We start from the raw sequence: 21,394 nt of genomic DNA, 5'->3' as shown, positions 1-21,394 counted from the left end.
TTTTTCCTAAATAAAACATAAAATAAAGGCTTAAGCTTAGTAGCCAAAACTTCGCTCAACACTTTTCAAATGCAGCAACAATTCCAACAGGCATTAAGAACAACAACCAAATGTGAGGGCAGGAAGCATCCTTCTTGAGAGGACTTGGCAGTCCTAAATTCCCGCCTAAGTCTGCACACAAAACTGCAACTTCAAGTGTATTTATGTGCTGGCAAAAATGTTGCCATTTTTGTTTTATTGTTTTAATTGCTTTGTGTAAAATAGTTTGTGTCAAAGACTGGCGAATGGAAAACTGTCGCACAGACACTGCAAATACATTTCGAATTATGCAGAAGCTGTGGCCCAGGCCAGCTGAAAGTGGCACTTTCCCTCACAGTCGATTCATGTATGCATTAAGGTGAATGCTGAAACATATAGAGGAGGCAGCAGCAGCAGCAGCAGCAGCTCTCAGGGCGACAGTTTTTGTGTGACTGGAAAACTGTGACTGGTTGCGGCTGCAGGCCAAATGCATGCCAGCCAAGCAGAATTTTTCAATTTTCTTGGCAGCCAGCACAAATGTAATTTATTTTCCACAACCGCACACATGCCAGAGAGCTCATATGGGAGATGCTCAAATGCAGATACAAGATACAAGATACAAGATACAATGCTCTGCCCCGAGCCATAGTGCAACGCAATTAACCTTCATGTCTTTTTGGCAGTTGTGGCACTCTTGTGAACATCTTCAGATTATATCTCGGCTCGAGTGTGTGCCTATCTGTAGACCTCAAATGTGTGCCAGTCATTGAAATGTTGTTTGGCCTTATTGTTGGCCACTCGACTACCGTTCCGTTCCAAATGTGCAAAGTTTTTAACCAGCTCGGCCCCGCTGCTGCTTCAGCCTCAATGGCCTGCAATTAGCCAGAACTCCGAGCACTTTCCTGAGCTATTTAACCTGGCCTTTATGCGTTCCCGTTAAAGGGCTGCTAATTGCCTACTTCAGTTTATATTCCGAGTTGCCAAACCAGCTCAAGTGCCACCTGCATGCTCCCGCCACTTGAGGCATCTTCTTGTCTGAATACTCCATTGAGATGATTCATTTTCTGAAGCATCCTGCACACATTTCTCAGCTAGATGTGCTCACATGATGTTTCTTTAATTGCGAGCATTTTCACATTAAACCAGTTAGATCTGGCACCTTTTGGCCAGCTTCAAACTTTGGCAACTGCCAAAGCCGGCTATGATTCCATTCGCATTGGCATTCCCATGCCCAATCCTCGAGCATTTGTTATGCAATCCGTGCCAAAATGGAATCGGCGGAGCGAACATTTTTCCCATTTGGCAGGCAGTGCAGCCAGACAAATCCCAGCCTGACAACGCAGCGCATTTTAAGTATTAATTTGGAAGAATCTTCGAATGCCAAACAGCAACGAATGGCCACTGCTCTATTGTGGAATTGCAAATGGAACATGAGTTCTTATATTTAGATGCAAGACCAAGGGCCAGATACAAGATAAAATCTCGGAAAAGAACAGGAAATGGAAATCTTTTTATTTATGGCAAACTTTTGATTCCAAAAAGAAACAAATATTAAAAACAAATCTAAGCTAAAGAAACAAATAGAATATTTGCATTAATTTTGCATACATTTATCGAAGCTAATTTCTGATTCGTCCCATCCCAGATCAAAGGCAATTTCATGCCTGGAAGTCTGGAATCTTCCTGCAAAGCCTCTCATTGCGCCTGCAGTACTTTACGTTAACTCTTGGGTATGGCGACCGATTTATATACATTTTCATATCCCTGTAGAGTACACACAAAGTTTTGGTAATAGAAATGTGTCCGCTGTGCCTGCGCATCGAAACAAAAGCTGCAAATGCCGAATGGGGAAAAAGAAAGCAAAAGAGCCAACTGCATCACGAAGGCTTTGGGCCATGGCTCCATGCCAATAGCCGTTCTCATAAATGTGTTTGCTTGTGTGTGTCGGACTCTCTGTCTGCGGGTCTTTCCGTCTAAACAGGAGCAACCAAAATGGTGCAAAAAAGATGTAGATGTGGATGTAGATGCAGATTTTTCCAGGAAATTGTGGGGCGTCAAATATTTTGTACAAAAGTTGCACAACAATAGCATTAAAAAGGGGCAACAGAACAGAACAGAATCGAATCGAATCGAACTGAAGCGAAGGGAATGTTGCTGGGGAAAGGGGTGGCCATATTTGAGCAAATATTTAAAGTGCATTGAACGCTTCAATGCGTCAGAAGAAATCAATAAAAAACAGCGCCAACTATTTCCATGAATATTAGCAAGTTTTTGCGCAACTTTTTGCCACGCAGTTGGGGCCAAGCGGCAAGGTCAACTATTTTGACTTTTAATTAGAGCAGGGGCCATAATTACAGAGACAGAGAGGACAAGTTGATGGCGGAACGCCTACGGTGCGTCGGCACAAAGGACCTGCCACTTGGCTGTAATTCAAAAGGCGCCTTTTGGCTTTGTCAATTCGGGCCAGCGACTTCCTTGACAGTGCGGCCACGTGCCACACGCGCCTGGCGGAAATTAAAATTCTGCCAGCGTGGCAAAGGCAACAAACACAAAGGACATAGACACAAACGCGGATAGATACAGACAGACAGAGCGACAGCAAAGAGCATCTAATAAACTACGAATTTCCCCAAAGCCAAGGGCTTCTCTCTGGCTCTTGTCTACTTTTTGCAGCGGCGACACGCGCTCCTTCGTCTAGACACAAATCAAAGAACTGCGCCCAAAGGTATGGTGCACGTCGAAGGCGTCTCTTAGTCGCCTCCAAGAGGACTCTATGCCATGGGTATATATATCTGAAAGTTGCATGGCAGATCATGGCCCGGGGCGACTTTAATTAACATAGATTGGTGGACACCAACCTCGGGGATGTCGCTGCCAGTCCTTCAATTAAATTCCACGGAACGTCGCCTTATTGACCGTACCTGGGAAGGACGGTGCAGGGGACAATTGCTGCAGTTTATCCAAGTAAACAGGAGGGTCAGTAACAGACTAATGAACATCATGATGGGCATTCGGCAAATGCAGTTGCAGTTGTTGTCGTCACTTAATTGGTGGGGTCTAGGAACAGCTCCTGAAAATGCATAGAAACAAGCTGGAACTTAAATTGCAAATCGTTTATCTGATTTAGCTCAGCATTGAGTAACAATTATATTTAGGATCTGTTCCCAGAGATTTATCAACAATATTCATTCTCCTGCTAGCCCTCAGATCCTTCTCCCTGGCAACCCATAAAGTCAACGCGTTCCAAGGAACTTTCAACAACTCTTTGAAGATCTTAAGAGTATAAACCCAGCCATTAGCGGTTCAACAATCTGTGAGAAACTTGGCTGAACTTTGAGGAATCTCTGCGTAAAGTTGAATGGGTTGAACGGGGGGGGAAACCATTCAACTATGTCATGGGTGATATGCAAGGTCCCAAATAATTTCCACTCAACGCGACTCCCTCTCGCTGTCTTTCGATAATGGTAAAAGAAAACCCCGCTTAGCCCTGCGTGTGTCTGCGTTTGTGTGCCATCTGAGTGGATGTAACCTTTGGCCGATTAAACATAAATCCCTGTGAAGCAACAAAGTAAAAATTGCCAACGAGCCAAGTAAAAACTTTGCCAAAGTGCTCAACATCTAGGAGCTTCGCTCTGCTCGGCGTTCTCCGGCTTGACGGCCAGAACGTGCGGCAGGGCGCTGGGAGGCGCTCCTAGAGCCTTTGAAGTTGCGTTAATGCAAAGGCTGTGCAGTAATTTATATGCCAGGCACAAGATCATCGCTGTTAGGGCATTAAGAACTTAAATAGTTTTAATGCGACGCAAACTATGCGGCACAAGCAGGAGCAGCCATGTTCCGGCCCAAGGTGCGCGTGTACTTAGCGACAATAATTGTTAGGGCGGTGGCTTCAGCGCTGCAGTGTCCAGCATTCATAATGTGCAATGAGTCGTGTACTTCCAGCAGCGACCATCTTGTCCTTTAAGTAAAGATGGAACAGCGAGAGCAGAAAGTAGAAATAGAAACAGAAACAGCTCCAAATACAAGCTGCTGCTGTGCGCCTCTAGAATTGATTTGAATGGCCGCCGGGGCACTCGGGAGGTTTTTTGTGCCAAGGAATAACAATAAACATTTCTATCTGCTTCATTGGTTATTTACTCATTTCACCGTGGAGTGGGGCGACAACAAGCAAGAAAAACAGCGCAAAATGCAAAATTTTCATTCGGGCAAAGGAAAAGGAACAGGAAAAGGACTTGACTGCGAAAACTAAAGCAGCCAAATAAGCAACCGCAGGGCCTCGGCCAAATGTTGGTGGAGGGGGACGGGGCCAGCGGAGGTGCCTTTGGACTGAAGACAGAAGCTGCTTATAAAGCAATATACAAGTCGCTGTGGGCGGCCGGCAACAATCGAACCGAATCGATACTTTTCGCTGTTGGCCTGCCAGTGGGGAGGGGACACGATACTCTCCCGCAGCCATAACCATCCTTTGTCTCGCATTTTTCTTGTCTTTGGTTTTTGCCAAAAAATGGTTTTTTCTCTCCGCCTCAGGGGAGGACTCTGCTTGACATCAGACATTCTGGTTTGGGTTGGCCGGAGGAGATCGGCGTGGCCTCTGATATCTGTCCAACATCTAGCTGCAGCTTCATTTTTGCCAGTTTCAGGATTGAGTCCGTGGTAAAGTTCGACTTCTAAACGACTTCCCCAGTCAGCTGCGAGTTGAGGTTGGGTTCGAGTGCGGCGCCGACTCACTGAGAGATTAGCATTGTCGCGTGCAGCTGTTATATCCGCTGAAAGAGAGCAATGGCGGGATATTTCTGGGAACAGTTGGGCAAACTCTTATACCGCTAGGAGTGGTGGGAGTAAGCGGAGTGGTGGAAGCGGAAGCTGCAGGTAAACAACCAAAAGCATTGATAGTGCTTATCCAAATAGCAAGATAGACAACAAAGCAACGGCAATGAATGTGGGAGGGGGACACAGAAGTGCAGGAACTTGGAATGAATTTGTTTTGGAAAATATTTGAATATGTTTTAGAGTTATTTTCTTTGATTGGTGCACAAAGTGTCTTAAGTTTAATGAATGAATCCACTATTGGAATTAATATCTACTTAATATAATAAATAAATAGTTAATAATTATGTCTATAGATACTTTCACACTACGTTTTATGTCTTTTCAATTCAATTTACATTCGATAAATCCCACTTATTATGCACTTTACAGGTCCCACATTATCGTGCATCGCATAGCCCGAAACGGATAAACCGGACTAAAAGTAAAAACCAAATTCGAAACACGCTCTCTCGTGGCGCACTGCTTCGCTCTCTCACTTTCTCTCTCTCTCTCTCTCTTCCTCAGCTGCGCTCTCTCAACGGCGTCTCTGCGTGTGCATCGGACGCGCTCTTTCTCTTTGTATAACAGTTTTCGGCGAGCCGAAGTTGGGCAACGACCGCTGACGCCGCCTGGCTGCTGAAACTCGTCCGAGCGTTGCGGGGCACAGCCAGTCTCAAAATTGACGCCGTAACCGACAGACACAGCCGGGCGCCACGTTCCACCCTCTCTCCAAGCAGCACACACCGCCGGACGGAGTCTGTGTGCGGGCGTCGTGCAGTGCGAGCAGCGATTCAGCCCAAACCCAATGCACTTTCATGCTTGCGCCGTGCAAAAAGTTGACCACACAAATTAAGTAGCGTAAGGCAAAGCCCAGGCGGGCCGATGCAAAATGGTTGCCGTACAAAGCGGCCAGTAGGTCAGGCCCCCAGGAAGCTGCTAAGCGTGCAACGAGTGTACGGGCGTGTGTACGGGTGTGTGGGTGCGGATTTCAGTGCGAGTGTTAGTGTGAGTGTGGAACAGGATCTGCAGGAGCTGCTGCTACGTGCCTCAATGAGCATTTTGTTAGGATAACTAAAACGCGCTCCGGTGTCGTCGCTCGCCAGAGCAGTCCCGGCTCTGAGTGGAGTGGAGTGGTGTGTGGGTGTCCTCGGTGTGTGGCTGTGTGTGTGTGTGTGCCGGGAAAGTAGTGAGAGCTGAGCAGCGAATAACGAAAAATCCATTTGCCGCAAATTGAGGAAACACCGCGAGCAACGTGCAACAACATGTGTAAACGCTAACGAGCGCGTAAACGTGGCAAGTGCCCCAGCGCCAGCTACAGCTCCACCTCCACCTCTACCTCCAGCGGCAGCGACAGTGACAGTGACAGCACTCGTCGTCAAGTGAAAGAACATTTTGATTGATTTTGATTGACATGCCACTCAGAGGGCGGAACACCCACCAAGCGGCAGCATCCCCAAAATGGGGGACAAATATTAAAAAATAACACACGCCTCCCTCCCAAAAGGAACCCGTTGAAAGTTGGCGAAGACAAACACAAAATATTACGAAAAATTACTTGAAGCACTTTCCGGTGCATGCAACAACAACAAAATACTGAAATAATTGCCTCAAGGGCTGTCAACGAAAGTGCCACTAAAACAGGAAAAAATTCTATTCAATGCCCAGAAACAAAATGCAATCAAATCGGCGCCCATAAAAACCGCATAAAAAAAAGCACAAACGCAAAACATATAATAAAAATCCACAGAATCAGTCGGGCTAATCAACTACAACAACTCTAACAACCAAATAACAACAAAAAACAACAACAACAACAAACGAAAGAAAGAAAGAAAGAAAGAGAGAGAGAGAGAAACGCTGAGTTGGGCAACAAATTTTTTTGGTGTCTCTCAGTTAGATTTTGTTCCCATGGCCTCCACATTATATCAGTGTCTCGGTGTAATATATATATACGTGCATTTATATGTATAGATATTCGATTGCCTCCTGCTCGGCACATAAAAAAGGATAAAATATTCCGGCATTGATTTTCCACCAGCTAAACAGCAGCCGGAAAAAGTTGATCGCATCGGGGGAAAGTTTCCTTGGACATTTTCGGTATGTTGTTTCTAATTTCTGCACTGTTTTAGTTATTCCTTCTTGTTGTACACCAAACTCAACAATATTGCTGTCAAAGTTCTGACAGTTTGAACTTTTTATATGCTCCAGCATTGTCCCTTTTCCATTTCCATTTCCATTTCCCGTTGCCATCTTGGGATAAGTTCAATGTTTTGCTTCGACCCCGAGTCGAAATTCGTTGTGCGGGCAAGTTGCTTGTATAATTAAGTTAAATGCTTGTGAATAAATAAAAGTGCTCGATTTAAAGGGTTTTGCTTGGCAAAGTTTAAGGGTGAAGATTGGGTTCACTGGGGGAATAGTAATTCCTGGGGAATAAAGTTGTGGCGGGCCAAACTTTTGTTACCCAGGTGTGTAAGGAATTGAGAGGGAATGTAGGGAGTTACAGGAGTTAGTCTTTGGGGCATGGCAAAAGTACATCCATTCTTGCTAATGCTTATTAGTAATTGATTTATTCACTGCTCACATTTTCCCTTTTTTACTGGACACAAAACTAACATTTATTGTCTGACTTTTACCCTAGAAGAGCATAAATTACCTTTAAGACGGATACATATATCCATCCCTTAATTATCTGTCATTCATTTGTTAAACATTCAATTAAAGTCTTGTTAATTACGAATGTCAAATGCTTCGCAGGTCCGCCCAGCCACTCTGATTAAAACCTTTTGATAAGGCAATTTAATTACCGAACACACAAGCTGCCCAGAAGTAAAACTTGCAGATTTTTTAAATGTTTGTGTTGCGGCTTTGGTCAATTTGCAGAAAAAAGGTGGATCGACCACAACAAAGGGGTTGCCAAACCGTAAGCCCAGGCCCCAAACAACCCTCCGCAGTGACGTCTGCAATTTTGGAGGGGGCCATGGGGTTCACCTGTAAATATTTGGCAGCCCACAGAAGTCGTGTGTCTGCCTCGACGACAAGGAATTAAAATGGAAACACGGCGCCAGAGAATATGCCGAAGGCTGTTGCCTTTTCAGCGCTGACGGCGTGTAAATGAGAAAATTCATTATTTAACATTAATTAAGGCTTATTATGCACATTATCAACACAGTCAAACACAACACACACACACCCGTACTGACACAGAGATACTATGTATAAAAATATGTACATATATGTACGCCTGATAACCGCATTAAATGTCAGTCAAAGACTCGACAAAGTAAACACACACAAGTTGAAGAGCATCTCTGTGATAGTTTCCACCCACTCACATACACGTGAAAGTTTCCCTTTTTCCGCCCCACTCGGCCTCCTTCAACCACGAAAAGGAAAGTCAGGCTCATAATTCAACGCCCATTGACGGGGCGTCTGGGCTGGGGCTGGACGGAAAGGAACGGAACAAACAGGAAACGAAGCGGCAACAGGAAAAAATGTGGCAAAAGTATATGAAAGACAATTAAAATTGGTTCGACTGGGTGATACTTAGCAGTGCCCAAAAGTGTCATTTAGCAGAACAACAAAATGTGTGGAAGCTTCAAAAGATTTCTAGAAAAGTTTCGAAAAAACATTTTGATAATATTTAAAACTTCCTCAACTGTTTTTATGGCTTATCTGCATTAACTAGTCAATTATTTATTTATTTGTTACTAGAGAACTCAGTTTTGAATTCATATATTAATATTAGTTCATGCTTTTTGTGCGCCAAAGCCTAATATGCCCACTCTGACTGCTCTCGCCACATCTGGGCGCAAAAAGGTGTTTAAATTATTCAGCAAATTGTTAAGTAAATAACACGAAAGGCACACGTTAAAAAGCAACCAGAAGACAATAACAACCTGCACATCAGACATCAGCACCGGGGGCTCGTTCTGCCACTCCTTCCCATCTCGTGTCTATGGGCTCTGAGCAAATTTCAGCTCCCATATGGCAAGGCCAATGATGGGGCGAATGGCAACGGCAATGGAAATGGCGATGGCGATGGCGATGATGATGGTGATTCTGAGGCTGATGATGCCGATGATGACACGCCACACAGTTCACGGCTCGGCGGAGATGCCGGCAGCAAGTGTACAATAAAATAAACACCAAATGTGGAGCACCGACTGGCTAGCCCTGAGGTGCAGGGAGGTCCTGCTGCCGCATCTACGGCAGCGGAAACCTTGTGCGTGAGCGAGCGAAACGAAACGAAACGAAAACAAAGCCGGAAACGGAACCGGAAGCAGCTATGAGAGTTCAGGCTGCTGGAACGACGCACTCTGAACCGAGTAAACAATAGAAGAACAGCGCAGAAATTTGTCTGCACAGTACGGCCGCCAAACAAAGAAAGGCAACCCGAAGACCAACTTCAGTGGAAAAACGTCTCAAAATATTGGCAGGGGATATCACAAAAAAAAACATAAACCCTGGCTCTTCAGCGGAAACGATGAATAATTCCAGCTAACTAATGGATAACAATGCAAAACATGCGCTCTGCTTCCAAAGAATCTCTTGGAATATTCTTAGAGAATTTCTGCCACTGATATTTCCACCTGGAGAAGTTTCTTCGGTACAATCAAACAATTTTGACAGCTCCTCCATGCTAACATTATCTGGAACTGGTCAAAGCTTCCAAAAATCGAATTTAAAATATTTTTAACAGCCGATTAGGAGCCCCATTTTGCCTCTTGGCGTGGCTGGGATTGGATGGGATTTTTAAGTGCAGATTAACAGCGATGCACGTCCACAGATTCTGGGTTTGTTTTGCAGTAATATTTGTTAGAAATTTATCTAGAAACTGGTAGTTTCAGACTGTCCTGTACTTAGGTGTTTTGGTATAAAATTTCCCCTTCTGCCATGGTCGCAACTATAAATACGGAAGATTTATTTGCCGCACACAAAATGGAAACAAACTGTGAAAGTTAGCCTGGTGGGCTGCTGCCGGAGCAGCATACAATATATCTGTGCCGGAGAGTGCTCAGACGCAAATGACATGCAAAATAAGCAAAGCTGGCAGCGGCAACCGGGCCACTTACTCGCCCAGCCTCAGACATCCTCCAGATAGGGTTTATTAGGGCACCGAACCGGGGCCGAGCCCGAAGCCGGAGCCACAGTCAGGGGGGAATGTGCCATAATTTATGCGGGTTTCGAGTAAAAAATGTTTGCATAAACTTTATGCAAAAATATGCTATGGCCAGGAAACGCACGAAAGGGGCGTCTAGTGTGGGCGTCGCCTGCCAGTGCCATGAACAGATACATTAACAGAAATTGATTTTCGATTTTTTTTTTTTTCCCCTGCTCTCACGCTTTGGAAGCAAACTCCGGCCAATGCCTTCTACGAGAATTAGAAAATAAAGCAATTTGTTTTGCGTTTCGGTTGGATCCTGGGCCAAAACTTTGATTAGTTTGTTTTGCATTTCCCCGGCTAATGTTATTAATGTTTCTATATACTGGCCGGGCGGATTATCGAGCTTTGGCTTCTATTTCTGAATAAATTCGAGAAATTTGCCAACAAGTTCTGCTTTCTAAAAGTTCTTCCATATTGAATGTGTGTGTTTGAGGAGGAGAATTGTGTGGAGTGTGTTTTATGCTGCACACTTTTGGTCAGCCGTTTTGCATGATAAAGTTCTGAGAGTGCTGCCGCCCAACCTTTCTGCATTTATCCAAAATTTAACAAACTGCACTCTGACTTTGGCCAAGGGTCCGAATAGGAGCTGGAGGTTGCTGCTTAATAAGTCAAAGTTGCCTCAAAGTTGATGGATTAACCTTGGGCAGAGGTTTGTAGAGAGGAAAAGCATTTTCACATCAAGAATTGGAATAATTTATGGCGTAGAAAAAGCAGCGAAAATTCTATAATTATTTTTGGCTGTTTTCTTCGCTATAAAAAGTAATTGCTGAGGTGCTAATATGGTTTCCAAATGCAAAGATCAAAGCCTCAGTCTAGTGCCCAGCCTCATTGGCTTCCTGCCACGAACCTTGACCACATTCCCACTCAAACTGGCCGTGACCAGCAGCAAATTGGCGTGCAAAGTGCTCGGCGAATCAATTGCAATTACGCGGCCAGTCTGCCAGTCTGCCAGTCGGGGGGAAGGGCAGCAGCGAGGCGCTTGTACTATGTAAAATATTAAATCATTTCATTCTCTTCCTGTTGGGCCCAATCAGAAAGTTGGCAAAAACAAATTGTAAACTGAAAGCCCAAATGAGATACATTTTTTAGGCGCTTCTCTCTCTTTTTTTCGGCTGGCTCCGCATTATTTTGAGGGGAAAGCCAAGCGCCGACAACGGCCAGGGCTTACTCCATCTTCGGCGGAGAGCGAAAGCAATTTCCGTTCGTTAAACCTACATTTGGAAATTAAATTTTTTACACTTGAGAAGTTCGCAGCTTCAAATATTTTCATTTTGCGTGCCTCAGACGAGGCGCAATTATGCCTGCCCTCTGGCCCGGGGTGTGGGCATGGAGGCCATGGGGGACATGCCGCCTAGCCCGCTCGACCCACTCAACCAGGAAGCAGGAGCCAGGCAACCCCAAACCAATGCAAAACCCAACCCAACCCCACCCCAAGTGAGTTGTAAGTGCTGCAAGGGCGCGAACGCCTTTCAAACTTTGCCTCCAGCTGGGGGGTTGAAAATATCGACTAAGGGATACTCCTTAAAGGGTATTTTGAAACGCACTTCCATGGTTTTGAAGCAAAAGTATTATTGGTTATTGTTTTATGACTTTGATCTGACTGGATGTTTTATTGGAAAATATATTCAAATTTATTCTCTATTTTTATTTGATTATTTCCCATGATATTTCCTCAATTCCGATCTACCCACGAAGACGTTTAATAGGGTGCTAAAAAAACCATCAACAAAGTGTACAAAAGCTAAAAAATATACACCAAAATATGGCATAAACAAATGTTGAGCCTTCCAGACCTCATCACTCCCCCGACCGAGCCCCCCCACTCATTACAAAGGACGAAGGAAGGAAAAAGTTGAGACTCTGTTTGCCAACGCTGGGTTGCGGTTACCCAGGGGGTGGACGGGGCAAACAACAAATATTCTGTTGAGTATTAAATATCTATTGAGTGGAGAATATGATGGGGCAGGAATTGAAGCATCGGGGAAATATTGCTGCTTGTTTTTCATTATGCTTTGCTGCTTACATTTTTTCCAGCAACCGCTGCTGGCGCGGCAGAAACGCTTTTCCCAGCTTAATTGAGGCATTATTTGTGTCATCGATTTTTACTTCAACTTGCCTGCCCCGCCAAAGCCCGCCCCCGTATCTGATCACAGAAGCACACTCGATCCCATCTAATTTATATTATCTGCTTAATTTATGTGAAACACCAAATTGCGTTGCAGACCCAACCAGAAGCAGAACATAAGCCCCATCCAACGCCGAGTAGATAAGTCTTTGCGTAGCCCGAAAAAAAGGCAAAATTTCGGACCAAAAATTAGAATACGAAACAAAAGGGATGCCAAGGAGCGAGCGTCAATAAAATCTGTTTTATTTGCCTGCTTCTGGCGAGGACAGAGACGTGGCTGGTTTTGGGTTCATCCAAGGGGGCCCCCAGGCCCACAAACTGACAATCAGAATTGTAATAATGCGAGTGCAATTTAACCTTTGTTTTGGTATTTCCAAACAAAGGGAATGCCTACAGCATTTTTATGGACACGAATATGAATACAAAACATGGAGCCATGCATGAAGTAAAAGTCATGAATTCAGTCGCCAAAGAAAGTTCGAGGAAGCATCGAAAATCTTTGCGACAAACTACGCCCTTGTCCGTGGAGGAATGCATCAAGTTTCGAGGACAGCCAGGGAAAAGTTTTGCGACGCGGCTGGCATACTACGGCGCCATTAAATAGAATATTTAATTTTATTGTTATCCCAGTCGAGCTCTGCTCTGTGCCTGTGTCACCGAAGATACATCACATACACGGAGACAAAGCATATTTGAATATGATATTTCGACTGAAGGATACCCAGGCAACACAAGAAATGTGAACCTGTAGACAGCTGCTTGTTATCTCCAAGGCTTCTCCGATCAAAAATATATTTTGCACTATCGAAAATGCTTCTGCCTGCTGTTACATTCATCTCTAGGACCCCAACATGCCTCTCTTCACAAGTCGTACCTCGCATAAAAAGGGTCAGGCGTTTTTTTCTCCAATCGAGACGAGTCCAAGGCACATTTTTCGAGGCTTAGCTACAAATTTAAATTCCGAGCATGCTGCTGTGAAGGCACCAACAGCAGCCAGCACATATTTACATATTCCCCAACAACATTTTCCAGCCAAAGCCATTTTGTATTAAAATCCAAAAAAAAGAGCGAGCAACAAAACAAAAGGGCACAAAAAGTTGAATACATTTCTAATATGGAAACCCTTTCTGTGCGTTTTTTCATGCCATTGTCTCTTTCCATCTTTTTTACAGGTTTCTGGCGGACATTTAAGCCGTGGATGATTAAAACGATAAAAAGGTATGTAGTTGAGGCTTTAAGAGAAGTTCCAGCAGGGCAACGACTTTGGAATACCCTCCAAAAGATTGCAAACACTTGAGGAGAATCTGTGGCTGTAGTCTACAACCGTTTAAAGATTCTGTTCCTGCCATCAAGTTTACAGCGAAACTCACATTAAATCCGTGCTGCTTTTCCCTCGTTTCTTTTGGTTCACTGATGCCCCCCATGCAAAGTCAAAGGTTAAGGTGAATTCATCCTGTATTTCGTTGCTGTTTTTCACGTTTTTGTATGCAAATCAAATTAAATATGCAAATCAAAAGCAGCGCCCTGGCTTTGAAGTAAGTTTTCAATTTTTGCTTAAATTGTTTTTCCTTTGTGCTTGTGTCTGGCTTTATTTATTCATTATTAACTTTTGTTTATTTATTTATAAATGTTATATGGCGGACACAGCCACATACGGCCGCCGACTCGTCAAAATCGTGTGCCATATTTCATGGAGGTTTTAAAACAATATTTATGCGCTTGCGGTGCCAAAAGTAAAGCCGAGAGTTTTTTGGCCGTTTGTTTGGTGTTTTTTGTGTTTGTGGGGGTGAGGGTGAGGGTGAGGGGTTTATTAACTGAACGACATAAAAATGGCCACTGACAAACGGCATTCGCAATAAAAACGAAATTGATTTACGAGTAGGCTTGAAGTGCTGCCATCCCAGCCAGCCATTTGTGGCCGTATGAAAGTAAAGCACTGTTTTTACAAACGCTTCGGACAAGTGGCGATGGATGCCACACAATTATTTTGTTCTGGATTATTTTTCAGCTATTTTCCTTCACCCAAAATAGGTTTGTTTTCCCTCCAAGCAGCTCAGTGAACTGATGCTTCTTTCGAATATTTCTTTAAATTTCAAGTGCAGCTCCATTTGTGCCCTTTGATGCGATGTCCTCATCATTATGCCCACCTCAGCCACCCGTGCTGAGGCAGTGTCGAGGTCGAGTTGTCTCCAAAAGCTCATTACATGTGGCCGCCTGTGCGGGTGCTGTTTGGCGGGGTGGAGGAGGCCAGGGGCAAGAATGGCAACATTTTAATTTCCTTTTAATGCGGGTACAAACTCATGGTCTTAGCTTCCTGCTTGGGGTAGGCCAAAAAATTAATTATCGCTGGCAAACACGCCGAGCCGCGGCACTGCCGGGGAGTGCGGCAGTGACTGGGGAAGTGAATCTTTGCAAGTGAATTGTAAGCTGCCGCTTAGGCACCGCGTATTTCATTATATGAGGACGGGGACGAGGGCGCAGCGTTGTTAAGCTAAAAATAAATTGCTTATTAAAAAGCCTACCCAGCACATGCATGGCCAGGTGGAGATGGTGGTAGAGATCCCCGCACCATGCCCAAGGATGGTAGAGTTTCATCTGCCACTCGTTTACACTTCAGGAAACAGCAAAAGCGAGCGGGAATCGAGCAGACAATGAGGAATGGAGCTCTGAGGGACTGGGTAACAGGGTGTGAATGACAAAGCACCATGGAATCTCCCCCGCAAACCTGGAGCGCGCGAGAAAGTCCTTGAAGCAATCGACTTAATGCGTATGGCTCTGGCGTTGGTACATATTTAGTTTGCATTTACATCACACACACACGAGGCACACACACACGTCCCGAGATACGAAGAAAAACTCTGGCTGGGAGCTGGAGCCGTAGCACATTTAATTTTCTACACATTGCAGCATGTCCTGGTAGATTAACTGGGTATTGGGGCACCCTCTCGGTGGGTGTCCCACTATGTGTTTAGCTCGCAATGAGCGCTTTATAAATATGTCCTTGTCAGCGTCCGAGGTGGAGACAATTTGCCATTGCCTAGCCCGACCCACACTGCCTTCCCCATCCTGAGTGCCACGGCTGATTGGATGCCGTACGGTTCGAAAGTCAAGGTATCCTCATCCGTATATCCTTGATGTGTGTGCGTATCCTGCACGCATCAATGAATTTTTGTCAACGTGATTCGCATTAGAATGTGTATTCAAATGAGCACATAATTTGTTTGTTTGCCCGCTACCCATGTCTGTGCGCATTAGGATATGTGGGCTGGCACTTCCTGAGCTTCCCAAATGATCGACCCAGGGATGCCATCGAATGTGGGCAAAGACCACAAATAACTGGAAAATATTTGAAGGCCAAAATGTAATTCATTTTGTTTGCTTTTCCCTCAATTTAGTTTCAACTTCACTCGCACTTTCGGGCATACCCTCGCTATCAATGGGTATTCCTGGTCTGACATAAACATCGAGGCAAGACCAGCCCAGGCTCTTGGCATTTTATGAGTGCAATTATGTGTGTGTGTGTGTGGCTCAGGGGTACTACCGTTTCATATAAACTTCCAACAAATTACATATAAATTGGAGTTGTCTTGGCATCGCTGCCATTGTCAACCCCAAAAGCAATCGCAGCCCAGAGACCCCCACTAGTAATTTAAAATATGCAAATTCCAGCATGCGCCCGCAGACACACCCGCGCCTGGGTGTTGGTATTTATTGCGCTTCGGTTTGTGTGGAGTTTTAAGGACCGTTGTCGTTGAGGTTTGCCGGCTTTCCAGCTTAGCCCACTCAACCCATCCGCAGCCATAACATTTCATTTACTTAAGTTCCCTAAGCCGCTGCCGAGGCCAATCACTTTGACGAATACTGTCTGGTGGCAGACCATTTTAATTAAATGTATAAACCCATGTGCAGTATTGTGCTTGAACGCTGTTTTTTGTGCCATTTCTGCTCGTGTCTTGCATTTGATTGATGGAACTTTGTGCCGCTTTTTGTGGCCAGCAAGTCAACGCGAATTGATTTAATGTAAAATGCAGTTTATGCTTTATTTATTCACATATTTTGATGGACACATTGGGGCTGCGTTGATCTGATCAGCAATAAATATAAATTCTTTTAAAGTGTTTGTGATTGAGTTGCCGTTCCGTTCCGTGGCCATGGCCTGGATGGCTTAATCCGCTGCAGGGCAACACAAATGTTGGCATAAATCATCTGGTGACAAGTGAATAAACAATAAATAAATACAAATAGTTCGTGTATGTTGGGTATCCTTTATTGTGTTATTATTTTATTTGAAATTTGTTTAGTTTCCGTGGGCAAACCGCCAAAATAAAATGATTTCAATGCGAGTGCGCTCTCTGCACTTTTCCAATGAAAATTCCCACCATTGTGTGGAGCTGGCAACATTTTTGCGGCCATTGAACAGTTTGATTTTGTTGCTCTTTGAAGTGGCGCAGACAAACTCATTTATTTATTTCGCTTTTCGTCTGGGCATCACCAAGAGAACAAAGGCATTTCTGTGTTTCTCTGTACCGACATTCATTGTTCATTGAAACTCTGCCCCCAACTAGAACTTCAATGCCCATTCCGCCATTCAACCAGCTTTATTTTCGCGCATTTGCTGTTTATATAAAACAATAATCATAAATTTTGTGGCAATTTAGAAGGCGGCTTTTGTTGCTTTGACTTGAAGCCCCAGCCCCAGTCCCAGTCCCACGTAAGACCCCACTCCATCAGTCATTCCGGCCCTCGAGTGGCGGCCTCAGTATCATTTTGTAAACTTTCACTATTTGTGTTTGTGTTTTTGGGCCGGAAAGTTGTTGCCTCCTTTGGCATTGAATTTATTTGTTTGTTTTGCGAGGGCGAGGACGGAGGGAGAATTATTTAAGCCTATTGAACCTGACTGGTTGTGTTGCTGTGGTAATTGCGTAACCAAATAATTGCTGGCTTCTTGATTTCCACCCGCACCCTTGAGCTTACGAACAGCTTTATTAAATTTACAATGCTACAACTGGTCGTATGCGTAATGCCAGAGGAGAGAGGTCTTGGGACGTTATTAAACATTTTCCTCGGAACAATAAGTATTTGGCATTTCTGTTTAGTTTTTGCTTGTCTTTGGCCGTATCTTTGCACCCTCAATGCCAATCCCTTTTCTGCCATTTCGCCCCCACACTCCCACTCCCACTCCCACTCCCCTCATTCGTGCGTTGATAGACATTTCTGACGATTGAGATTGAGGCGAACCGAGAGATGCAGAGCCCAAAGGCACAAGGCAACTGGCGCCATTTTGTATGCCACACACACACACACATATATAGACCTATGTATCTATACATATATGTACAGTGTGAGTATATAGACACACTTATATGTGTGTGTGTGCGTGTGGCAAAGTGACGATAAAACATTTGCCTCGATTGCTTAAGTATGCCTTGGCAGGCAGGAGCCTGCAGAAGTGAGGAAGGATTGGGGCGCAGCTGAAGCTCTGCCTCTGCCTCTGCTATACCCTAGCGAGTTGGGTATTATGATGCCATTACGTAATTCTGTGTGTGCGCCACGCACTGCACGTAGCTGGAATTTTATATGCCATCCAAAAATGTGGCCAAATTCAATTATTGATGTGCGCCTGCATAACCAATCCAGTTCTTAGTCGAATCTCAGTTTCATAGCTGGGAAGGTAATTTCAGAGGGGAGGAAGATTTGTGAACGTTACAATTTTCGCATGGAAATAAAATCTAAATTAATTTGATGATAAATAAAAACTGCCTAAATGTTTGTAGGTACAAAATTGAATGTCTCTACGCGGAAAAATCATTGCCAACATTTTTTCTACGATTTTTTATTCACTCCTAAAAATATCTGTGGGAAATAGTTCTTTATTTTGGCATTTTCAATAAGTTAGTGTCCAAATTTGGCCATAAATGAGCTGGAGATATGAGAGCAATACAATTTCTTACTGCCGCAAAAATTGCTAAAATATCTAAATAAAATTCCATTTGATTTTGCTCATTTCTCGCCGCGTTAGAGCATCCCAAAGTCGTTATTCTCTGCATTTTTCATTGACTTGTAGCCACATTGATTTTCTTGCTGTGGCAGTTTTTCAATGTATTTCGTTTAGTAGACTGCCGACAATATGCAGCGGGCACACATGAAAGTTAATGACTTGCCGTTAGTTGGGTGCAGACCGCTTAGTCCAAAAACCGAGCCAAGCTGCTCGGCGTTGTGTTAATTTAAGTAAAAAGCATTTTAGCTGATGTGTTTATTTGCCACGCCCACACAAACACACACACACACACACACACAGCGTTATCCTGCTGCTCCAATATTACTGATAATTTAGTTGGTCTCTCGTGCTGGCAGCATTCTCTCGTACATTTATTGTTTGCCATGTACCAATGGCTCTATATAGCAAGAAGGCCAAGAGAGAGCGCTAAGCACACGAGTGTGTATGAGTGTGTGTGTGTGTATGTGTGTGTGTGTGCACACCATTTTTGGCCTTTTGCCAGCCCCGACACATTGGCGTCCTTTTATGCGAAAATGAGTTGAGGCAATGTGTTGGGCCAGCTACTTTTTCCCAGCTCTCGACGCTCTTCTTTTTCTCATATCATTATGAAACGCTTGAATGGCTTTTTATGTGCACGAGTGTGCGTGTGCATCTGTGTGTCTATCTATGTATTGGTAGGGGCTAATAAATGGACTTATTGATTTAGAGCTGCGATAAGTTAAATCTTTAATAGATTGCAACAGTAATTTAATAAGCAGCGAGTAAATGGACATTAAAGGTTCTTTCAATAAGCAGAAAAAATGGGAATAAATCTTAAATAAATCTAAAATTGATTTAAGCACCCAGAAATTATAACAAATTCGCACAATTTTGTGTCATTTCTCAATTTGGCTAATGCCCAGCGTATTTACAGACATGTTTGTGCATTGTGCAACTGTTTGTTTAACAATTATGCAAATGCCCCGAGCAGACATGTAAATACATTTTGTGTCGGTAAATAAAACACTTTCGTGGCGAAAAAAACCCTAAAATGATGTAAGAAAATAAGTAAATAAGGCAGTTATGTGCGAGCATTTTTTGGGAACATAAATTATGCCAGAGCATGGGCCGGCAGCAACAACAGACAGGCAGGCAGGCAGACAGCAACAACAATTGAACGCCATTGTTGTTGACCCACAAAATGGCGGAGCAAATTTTCATTTTCCTTAGCAAGCGCCGGCAAATTGCGGGCAATTAATTAGCTGCAGTCGCGGTTTGGTCGCGCTCGTGTCCGGCATTGAGCACGGGAATGTGTTTGGATCTGTGTCCGTGTCCGTGTCCGTGTCCGGTAACAGGCAATTTAAGGCGTCCGCGACACTTTAAGCATTTGTACGCCAGGCTTACAGTTGCAATTGTCGTGACAGTAGTCGGGCGAGAACTAGTTGCATATGTTAATGTTAGTTCATTCTAAAACTTATAGAAAGTACTTAAATTATATCTCCAAAAAGGGACAGATGCACTCACATAAATCTTTCGCGATTGTTTCCCTCTACACACAAAAAACCCACACTAAACCGCTTCTAATCCGACTGATCCCCAGATGCTGGCTCCTTGCTTAAACCCTAAATGATGTGCCTTGTCGTGTTCGTTTGCCCGGCTAAGAGACATTTAGTGTTTGGCATCATTAGAATGCTTTCGTTGTTAATAAGATTACGCTGACGTATGCGCATTAGCAGTCCCAAAAAGAAGCAGCAAAATAAGGTGCAAATTGTATTCAGCCACTGAAAATATTCAACTTTCAGCTGTGGCTGAGCTTGGGGCACCGCAAAGCCAAAGCCAGAGCCAAAGCCAGCAATGCTGCTCGTTCGTGGACTCTTACATAAGCTGAGGCCCCGAAGCCCCCCGGTAACCTGACATTTAATCAAGGCACAGCGTACAGGTAAACAAACGGAAATAAGCGAAACTTCCGGTTGCTGTCGCCGCTCCCCTCTCTTTCCTGTTGTATCCTGCCTTGCTGCGTATACGGAACGGAAATACAATCAAAATTGTGTAATGTTTGCTTACCAGCAGAGCAGCAGCAGCAGCAGCAGCAGCAGCAGAGTAACAGGGGCAGCAGCATCAGCTGACAGGAGGAAGGGTGCGGCAGACGCACGTGCGCCACATTGTGGCGCGGGGTTTGTAGTTCTCTTCTTTTATGGGATGGTTTTTCCCGCTTTGACGGGGTTCTTGGTGGGGTTTTGAGGTTTCCGAGGGTTCGACTGCCGACAGATGTGGAGCAGTGGCTGCTAATGAATTTTGCCATCCATTGAATGATTAGCATTATGCCAATTAAATATTTAACGCGCCCATTTATTGGCCATGTTTATGCGAGCATTCGATATGCAAAATACGGGGAGAGAAACTGCTTTAGAGAGGGCGTGGAGTTGGGGGCTTCGAAAACAAGAAACTCACATTTCGACTTGTAAATGCAAATGGCTTTCTCCAGCCATCATGTGTGGCATTTGGGGGGTGAAGCATTCGACGAGTGTCAGTGATAATTGATGTTTTGACAAGTCAATCGTCAGCTAATTGAGAAACGCGCAAATTGCAGGCTCTCCAGCTCGTGTGTGAGTGAGGGAAATTGATATCAGTGTCAAGTGAGAACTGACATTGATACTGATGGAAATGTGCCGAAAAGTTGATTAGTTTTCCACGGAAAGTGGTCTGACACTTCCAACCCTTTAGATACACACATTCCCAGTGTCATTGTACTCGTCGCAAAGTTAGAGTTGTGCCGCCAATATGGCGTCGCTTGTAAGTGAAAGTTTTGTGTAAAAGGCAGCATTTGGTGGAGTTGCAGAATTGTTAGCATTGGGCAAACTTTTAGGCGAAAGCGGCAATTAATTTATTTCGAAAGTTGCCACAGACTTTAGTCTGTTTCGGCCCTGAAAGTTCTGCGACTTCAACTGGAATGCCGCCGACAGGTTTTCGTGTAAATTGTTGCCTGAAAGTTGTAAATTTGTGTAGTGACTTTCTGTAGTTTCTTTCTGCAATAAGCAGCCCGTAATCGATCAAATGAATAGTAGAACCTACATACGTATATCCAAATAAATCATTTTCTATTAGTTCGGGAGGACTCTCGGCAATCAAAACGATTCACACTCAATGCCGCCACTCCACTTTGATGCATGATGTACAGCCAAGCCAGAGCACTCAGTCATTCATTCATAGTCATGCCAACGCCCAGTTTTATTTGCTACAAAACAATTTTCAAAGTCATATTTTATGCCATCAAAGGCATTTGTCATTTATGCACAAAATGTGT

At 44.2% G+C, this 21,394-nt stretch overlaps 1 protein-coding gene across 3 annotated transcripts in view; it reads left to right on the top strand.

Annotated features, from left to right (window-relative positions):
- LOC117901102 overlaps positions 1-21,394 on the top strand; it is a 59,810-nt gene that overhangs the window by 14,451 nt on the left and 23,965 nt on the right. Inside the window, exons 2-3 of one of the 3 annotated variants that reach the window (XM_034811731.1) lie at positions 5,946-6,921; positions 13,286-13,331. The gene's annotated coding sequence lies outside the window, so the exon portion shown is untranslated. Of the gene's footprint in view, positions 1-5,504; positions 6,922-13,285; positions 13,332-20,174; positions 20,191-21,394 lie in introns of those variants that run through there. The other 2 variants (XM_034811732.1, XM_034811733.1) reach the window with 2 other exon arrangements.

The sequence above is a fragment of the Drosophila subobscura genome, chromosome U, assembly GCF_008121235.1.
Source record: "Drosophila subobscura isolate 14011-0131.10 chromosome U, UCBerk_Dsub_1.0, whole genome shotgun sequence".
In the NCBI taxonomy this organism is placed as follows: domain Eukaryota; kingdom Metazoa; phylum Arthropoda; class Insecta; order Diptera; family Drosophilidae; genus Drosophila; species Drosophila subobscura.
This window is presented reverse-complemented; position numbering and strand designations above follow the sequence as displayed.